At 39.3% G+C, this 8,942-nt stretch overlaps 1 pseudogene; it reads left to right on the plus strand.

The window, feature by feature from the left end:
• The first annotated feature begins 5,770 nt into the window (after window positions 1–5,770).
• LOC101284256 (40S ribosomal protein S2-like) lies at window positions 5,771–6,596 on the plus strand (annotated as a pseudogene).
• The last annotated feature ends 2,346 nt before the right edge of the window (window positions 6,597–8,942 follow it).

Below are 8,942 nucleotides of genomic sequence, written 5' to 3' on the forward strand. Positions count from 1 at the left end.
GACCTTCCATCACTGGCAAGGCTGTGACAACTCCTACTAAGAATGATGTACTGCTTCACAGTGGTCAGATCCTAACTCCTTGATAAGAATCAGTGCCCATGAAAGCACCACATGTTCTGCAGAACTGCAAAGTAAAGTGAATGCATTGTAAAGCCCATCTGCTGTCTGTTTTACTAGTAATTACATATTTTTATTTATTTGGTAACTGATATTTGTTCTTATAAATCTACCAGTTTCAAGTGAAAAAAATCCAAAAAGATATGGAACCTGAGCTATTTCTTCTCTCCCATGACACCTGCAATTCCTTATATGCCATACAAAGGATTTGAGAGCACAAATAATGTAAAAGGAGAAAATGTTGAATATACATTCAGCAACTACTGACAAGAGTTATTCGATATGTGTCCTTCTGCAAAATTAAATACACCGGTAGGGTCCGTTGGTTGAAAGGGAATCAAGTTGAGCACGAGCTGTGTATTGAGAGGAAATGGGCCAGTTGTGGAGTGGCCACAGTGAGGAAGGGTCCCAGGAACACAGTGTAACAAGGCAAAGGATCAAGACAGAAGAGGTCAGTATATGCAGCAGATGGGTCTCTCTCTCTCTCTCTCTCTCCTTCTCTCTCTCTTCCTCTCTCAATTAGGAAAACATATAAATAACATATTCCCCCCCCCCAGATCCAAGAGGAGCCATGGTGAGGTACAGATAAAGCCTTTGCGTCTTCATTTGGTGTCTAAAGTTAAGGTAGGCGAAAGGGGTGGCTGTTGGGCTGTGGAAGGTAAAAGGTGTGACTGGAGCTGAAGAGGAGACTGTGTCCCTGTTCTCCTCAAGTGCTTCTTCTTTCTAGCTCCTTCCTTTAATGTGCTTTTACAACGATCCTGTTTCTTAGCCTCTAGCTAAACTAATCGTCTTACTCTGGGAAGTATCGTCAGGCATCTCTCGGACAGAGGGGCCAAAGGGGGTGATGGGGCCTGAGTGACAAGGCTCTGTAATCCGGAAAGAAGATGAGGGTCTCCCCAAATCCGTTCTCCTCTTCTTGGTCCAGATTCCAGGGAGCCTCGTTAACACTGGCACAACGTTAGCAGTTTGGGGACCCACAACCGGCCATACTTCAATCAGCCTGCTGTCATTCTGTTCCATGAAGCAGCCTGGCTCCACAGAAAAGATGGGGTGCTAAAGTCGCAAGTCCTGAGTTTGGTTCTCAGCTCTGATATACACCCCAGTGAGACCTTGGGCAATCACTTTCTGCCTCTGAGACTCATTTTTCCTGCTCTGTAAAATGAACAATGAATTAAACCATCCCTAATGATCTGTCTACCAGTTCCCTCAGGCTTCAGCAAGCAAAAATAATGTTCATTGACTGACCATCTTGGCTCTTACATCACTCAATCTCAGTGTGCTCAACTGAAATGGCCATAACAATATCTGTTTCATAAGACTGGGGTGAGAACTAAATTAGGTAATTAACTAAGGTGACTGCCTAGAACTTAGCAAGTGTTCAATAAAATGGCAGGTTTTAGCAGTTACACTTATATGTTGATGATAAAGAGAATTAAAATCTTGTTTTCAAAAGTTGTGGCAGAGGCTTCTCTAACCATTTGGAAAGAAGAGATACTTTAAATTGACCAGGAACTCTGAAATTGAAGACAGAAGACCTGGATTACAAAAGAGGGACACAGAAGCAGCACCAGCCCTATTATGGATAGACATGCGTGAGGCAAGTGGTTCCACATGGCTCAGATTCAAGCAGCATGTCAAGCACCCCTGAACCATGATTCATAGAGACACATAGGTAGAGGAAGAGAAGGGGGTAAGAATAACCCCCTGCAGGGCCAAGTTTTTAGGCTTCCCAAAGGGAATATTTTTGTACTGTCTATCAGTTGTATCTCTTTTTTCCTTCAGTATGTGTGTAAATATATACACACATGACATATACTATTATATATATTATACTAATATATAACTATATTGATATATATTATATATATTATATCAAATATTTATTAGTACATAAATATATAATTTCCCCTTTCTCTGTCTTCAAAAAATCCAATATTTCTATCTGTCTCCAATGTTTCCAAGTCCGGTCTCTGATCTGGCTGATTTCTTTGTGTACAATCAATGGGTATGAGTGAAATAAATTAGCACAGCTATGTAAAAATAATTTTACAAGACAGCAACACTTTTCCCTCACAGCTTTCTCTACTGCCCCATCTCCTGCCAAAATTAAAAACAACACAAGCGCATACAAAACCTCACGCCTCACTTCGGTGAAAATAAAACTAGGCTTCACAATAATTATACAGAGTAAAGTGTCTTGGGTTTGTGATTTATTCATTGTGCTAGAAATGCTCTTTCAGTAGTAAAACAAATACAATCTTTGCACCCCGCTCTTTATTGGTCCCACCAAAAAAAGGACTAATTAAGTGTGGATTACGAAACAGAAGGCATCTTGTTTTATTTGTGAGCCTAACATAAGAAATAAAGGCCACATGAGATGCTCACATGTCTCAAACTAGGATCCTTTGATTCTTGTACATTGGATTTTATATACTCATACTAGAAATAAAGTATATTATAAATAGATATCAAGAAGTTCCAGTCTCCCTGAATGTTTGGTGAGCTGCTCTCTGATATCTGCTTTCTTAATACATGAGAAGAAGAAAAGTAAATATTTCTTTAGCATGTACTATGACATTTTCTTAAATCTAGGGTGCAAGTTTTTTTCTTTTTCACATTAACATGTTTCTAAAATCAGAAAGCATCTTTACAGCCAACCTATTCATTTAAAGTCCTTTTTTCACTTCCTTCATCTCCTTGCAAATTAATAAATTGATTGTATATATAATCTATGATAGCTAATATAGAAAATGTGCATTACAACAAAAATTATCACATGTTATTTTATTTAACCCTGTGAAGCAAGTACATGTATCTTCATTTTATAGAGGAGAAACCAAGATATAGCACGCTTTATTAACTTACCCAAGGTATTGATAACTCACACAAGGTATTGATAAATTACCCAAGGTCATACACCTATGTGGGGGCATACCTGATGGAAACCTACTTTTGTCTGACACCTGTTGCAGATCCCCTGCATTATAATGTGGAGAGAGCTATAGAATAGATTTCTTCCAGAAAGACTGCAGCTGGGAAGTCTACCCTCTGGAAATAAGAGGTCCTGTTCTCTACCCCTTTTCTTTGTTTTCCTCATGTATAAGTCACAGTAGGAGATGATAGATAGATAGATGATAGGTAGATAGATAGATAAATAGATAGATAAAGAGGAGATAAATTATAGGAACTGACTCACACAATGATGGAGGCTGAGAAGTCCCATGATGCCATCCACAAACTAGAGATCCAGGAAAATCTGTGGTATAATTCTGTCCAGGTCCAAAGGTCTGGGAACCAAGAGTGCTGATGTCTGAGAGCAGGAGAGATGGATGTCCCAGTTCAAGCAAAGAGCAAATTTGTCCTTCCTCCACCTTTCTGTTCTATTCAGGTCCTCAATAAATTGGACAATGCCCACCTGCATTGGTAAGGGTCATCTGCTTTACTCAGTCTATTGATTCAACTGCTGATTTCTTCCAGAAACACCCTCAAAGACACATCCAGAAAAACTGTTTACCAGCCATCTGGGTATCCCTTAGCTCAGTCAAGTTGAGGCATAAAATTAACTACCACATCTCATTACCGTAATTAACTGGAATATTATAAAATGTATTCAAAGGGATTTCAACTCATTCTCTAAGTTTATATATTATTTCTAAGTCAATTTTTTTTTAATTGTTGGTCATTTTATTGTTTGTTTTTTAACTGATTAGTGAGACAACTGGGAAGCCAATGACTACAAACCTCCTGGAGAATAAACACTGCCCTGCTGCTGTAGAACGCTGTGGCAGGCCTCTGACAGTTTCCTTTGACTATATTTTAGACTTTCCTGGTAGGAAATTAATTGATAAGATTGCACCATAATCCAGGCACTAAGAAGACAGAACAACATCTGTTCAATCTTATGGTTCATTTCTATTTGGGAGCAAACTGTTTCCCACTAGCAGCTGCTTCTATCAGTCAACCTTTTTCCTGAAATCAACTAAGTCCATAAACATCCCCAAAGGCTCATTTAGTTCCTGCTGATGCTACTACAAAGCACAATGTGCACTAATTGGCTTCATTAATTGAGTAAACATGGGAATGGAATGTCAATAATTCACACACAGGTTTTGTGGACTAAAATGATTGTTTAATGCTCGAGATCTCAGTTTTCCCTTCCTCACTGAGAAACCACGCCAAGCACATTTGCAGTCTGTGAATCCAGTTTTGCAAGATGCCCCAGGAGAACCCAAGTATGAAAAAAATACCTCTTCCCTGCAAGTGTTAGGCTTTATCTTAAAAAATAAAAATAAAAAGTTGATGGTTTGGGGCCAATTAGCTTGATAAATAATTATCTAATAGATGTAAATGTATTCATCCCATGTGTACACCAACAAAATGTCACTTAGTACTTTGAAAGATCTTGTTCAATTTCAATATTTATAGGGTAATCTAAGGAGGAGAAAAATACTCAACTAAGCTCTCCAATTAAATGTTTTTGGGTCCTGGCACATATTATCAAGGACATGGGAGTGGAGGTGGGAGGAGAAATTGAGAGCTTTGAGCATTTCAGGACCCCAGGGAACAGATTCATTTCCAATGTTCATTCCCAATGACAGCTAAGGTTCAAGGTTGAAAATCCTCCACCAGGAGAGATTATTGTATTGATTCACAATAAGAAAATAAATTCTTCTGCTGAGCCTATGATGTAGAGATGGAGAACAGAGCACTAAGCACCACTTGGGATAGGTTAGCAGAGGAAAGCCTTAGAGAAGACATATAGCAAAAGAGAACAGCTTGAGCTGCAGAGCTAGTGGTCAGGAAGTATGAGTGTAGCCATGCTTCCTGCCATCCCTCGGGCAGAGACACAGGGACTGTTACCTCCCTCTTTCTTTTCTACTGGGACCAGCTCTAGAGCAGAGCAGAATTGACTGGGGCAGAATTGAAGTCTGGAGAATGAGCTGAATAAAGAATCATTCTCTAACCAAAGAATAGGTCTGTCCACTCAGCCAGATCACTGGCCATGGTGTGCTCTTCCTTTTGGACATTTCTGACTGACTAATATGCATAGTCAATACTCACCAGCCAATGAATACTCTAGATGCTGAGCTAGGGCTGTGTGTTTCTTGTTCAGTTTCCAAAAACCAGATGGTCCAGCTTAGGGAGATTAATTAACATTGCTGTCATCAGACCTGCTTGTCACATTCGCTGTTTGTGGCTTTAGCGCTAACTTAATAAAAGACATCAGAGACCCATGTTTACAAGAGGGATGAGGATTTTTTTTTCCTATTAACAGCCTTTAATCCACAAGAAAAGCAAAATTAATCATGAGCTGGAGGTGAATAAAAACTGATATTATCTTCCCTACATAAATATATTTAACTTTGATACTTAAATATATTAAATATTTAATTAGATTGTATAGAATATTTTAAATTACATATATTCATTTTAATACATTAAATGACTTTCTTTCAGTTAGAAAAAGGAAGATAAATCTTTATTCCAAGAGATAGCAAATAAATACCGAATAAACAGTAAATACTAAATAAATACACGTAACTTAGAGTCCCATTGTGATCTGATACTGAATAGAGAAAATGATCTGGAAAGACGGGTAAGAAGCAAAAAGATTAAAGTGGGGAAGTAAGATTCTTCTCCATAAAAACACCAAATGGCAGATGATACAGGTGCTGCTGGAGGGCTCGGAGGCCGAGGGGGCCCCGGGAGAGGAGGCTGAGGTAGTTTACGTCATCCCGGGGCTGGGGCCAAGGACAAGGAGAGTCTCCCTGTCACCAAGCTGGGTCGCTTGGTTGAGGACATGAAGATCAGGTCCCTGGAGGAGATCTGTCTCTTCTCTCTGCCCATCAAGGAATCTGAGATCATTGACCTTTTGCTGGGGGCATCCCTCAAGGACAAGGTTTTGAAGATAATGCCTGTGCAAAAGCAGACCCGTGCTGGCCAGCGGGACCAGGTTCTAGGCATTTGCCGCCACTGAGAATTACAATGGATATCATTTGGGTGTCAGGTGCTCCAGAGAGGTAGCCACTGCCATCTGTGGGGCCATGATTCTGGCCAAGCTCTCCATCGTCCCCATGCAGCGAGGTTACTGGGGTAACAAGATCGGCAAGCCCAATGCTGTTCATTGCAAGATGACTGGCTCTCTGTGGCTCTGGCCTGGTGAGTCTCATCCCTGCCCCAGGGGCACTGGCATCAACTCAGCCCCTGTGCCGAAGAAGCTGCTGCTGATGGCCAGTACTGACGATTGCTACACCTCTGTCAGGGGCTGCACTGCCACCCTGGGCAACTTTGCCAAGGTCACCTTTGATGCCATTTCCAAGACCTACAGCTCTCTCACCCCTGATCTCTGGAAACAGATGCTGTTCACCAAGTCTCCAGAGCAGGAATTCACTGACCATCTTGTAAAGACCCACACCAGAGCTTCCTTGCAGAGGACCCAAGCTCCAGCTGTGACCACCACATAGTTTTATATGAGAAAAATAAAGTGAATGGAAGCTGGTTACAAAATAAATAAATAAATAATAAATAAATAAAATGGGGAAGGTAAGAAGGAATAAAATACAGAAGTAGGAATCAAAATAGGTACAAAATAATAAAAAAAAATGTCAGGGGAGCAGAGATCATAAGAGAGAGAATGGAGAAATAAAGAAGCTTAGGGACTTAAGGAGAAAAATACCGAGATAGTCTAGATAAAGACATGCAGAATAAGATAGATGTAGCCAAAGGGAGAGGGAGAAATGTGGAGCAAGCAATAAAGAGACAGAACAATTAGATTGCTAATGCAGTGAATTCCAGAGCCAGTTGCTGACCTGCACTACAAATCTTTAAGTATTTTGTCACCTCACTGCTCTGGGAAAAAAATGTTATTGGGATTTGAGTCATTATTTGCACATGCAATAAATAATAATTAGTCTTATGGATGAGGCATTGGTCCAGTTACTGGGCTGAACATGGTAATGCTGATGTCTCATTCAGTTTACTTCCTAGGGTGAACACAATTCAATCTTTGTGGAGTGTGGTAAGGGTTGTGGTGATTATGATTGGCAACCCCACCAAATACAATGAGGAAAGAGAAGTTCCCCAAAGAAAACAATGTGTGCCTATGTGCATAAAGTCCCACTGGGCGGGGGGTGGTGGTGGTGGCAGTGTTTGCTGATTAAAGCAACAGAGGTCCAATACAGACTGGCCTCATGTCTTATTTTATAGAAATCAATCAATCAATCTGAAATATTTTACCTAGATAATTTAGCTACTAAGTGGCTTAAACAGAATTTTAACTCAGATCTAGCTAATCTAGTCAATAACAAACAATCTAAATTCATATCATTAGAGTCCCATATTAGAAGAAATAATGGTTGATAACTTCCCATATTTGGAGGAAGACATAGATAGATAGGTAGATAGATAGATAGATAGATATACATATAGATATAGATATATACACAGATTTAAAAAGCTAATAGAATTTCAAGTAGGGTAAACTTAAAGAAATCCACAACATGACACAGCATAATTCAATTCTAAACACTGGAAACAAAGACAGTATCTTGAAAGCAGCCAGGTAGAAACAAGGTATTATCTTTAGAGAAATACAAATTTGAATTACAGATTTCTCATCTGAAACAACGGAGGACAAAGAGAAGTGGCACAGTATTTTTCTAGTCCTGAAAGAAAAGAACTATTAACTGCGAACTCCATATCTTGCAAAGCTATTCTTCAGTAGTGAGAAGGGAATAAAAATGTTCTCATGTGAAAGAAAACTCTGAGACTTTGTTACTTAACAGATATACACTTAAAGAAAGGCTAAAGGAAATTCTTCAAGCAGAAAGGAAATGATAAGTGAAGGAATCTTAGAGCATCAAGAAGGGAAAAAAATGAAAATAACCAAAATATGACTAAACATAATAGATTATTCTCCTGATGAGTTTTCTGAATCTTATTTGAGGACTGAAGCAAAAGTTATAACACCATCTGCATTAGTCAGCTTGGGCTGCCATATAAAATACCATAGACTGAGTGACTTAAACAATAGAAGTTTATTTTCTCACAGTTCTGGAAGCTGGAAAGTCCGAAATCAAGTTTCTGGCAGGACTTCTGATGAGGACTCTCTTCCTAGCTTATAGACAGCCACCTTCTTTTTATGTCCTCACATGGCCTTTCCTTGGTGCTTGCCTGCTGGGGAGGGGTGGGAGAGGGGAGAGAAAAAGAGAGAGAAAGCTCTCTCATGCCTCTTCATCCTATTGGATCAGGGCCCTAACCTTATGGCTTCATTTAATATTAATTACTTCCTTATAGGCTCTATCTCGAAACACAGCCACATGGGGGTTAGGGTTTCACATGTGAACTTGGGGTTGGGGAGGGGTTCACAAATATTCAGTCCACAATACCATCTGAAATTCAAGTTGATGATATTTCAATAGTGGTGATGGTAAAAGGATCTAGATGGAAATGAGGTTTCCATGCTATAATGCTGATGTTAATAGACTGTAATACAACAATATGTATATTGTAATATGAAGATCAACCACTAAGTAAACTATACAAAGCAATGTACTCAAAAGCACTACAAACAAAGCAAAACAGAATCCTAAAAAACGTTCAAGTAACCCACAGGAAAACAAAATACTAAGCAAACAAATAAAAAGTGGAGGAATAAGAAACATAGGAACAAAAAGAAAACAAACATTAAAATGGCTGACTTAAGCCCTGATGTAGTAAGTTAAGTATAAATGGTATAAATAATACCAATTAAAAAGCAGAGACTGGCAGAGTAGATAAAAAATAAAAGCAGCAAATATGAAGTTGTCCTTAAAAAGGTGGGGAGG

This window comes from Orcinus orca, chromosome 13 (genome assembly GCF_937001465.1).
Source record: "Orcinus orca chromosome 13, mOrcOrc1.1, whole genome shotgun sequence".
Classification (NCBI taxonomy): Eukaryota; Metazoa; Chordata; class Mammalia; order Artiodactyla; family Delphinidae; genus Orcinus; species Orcinus orca.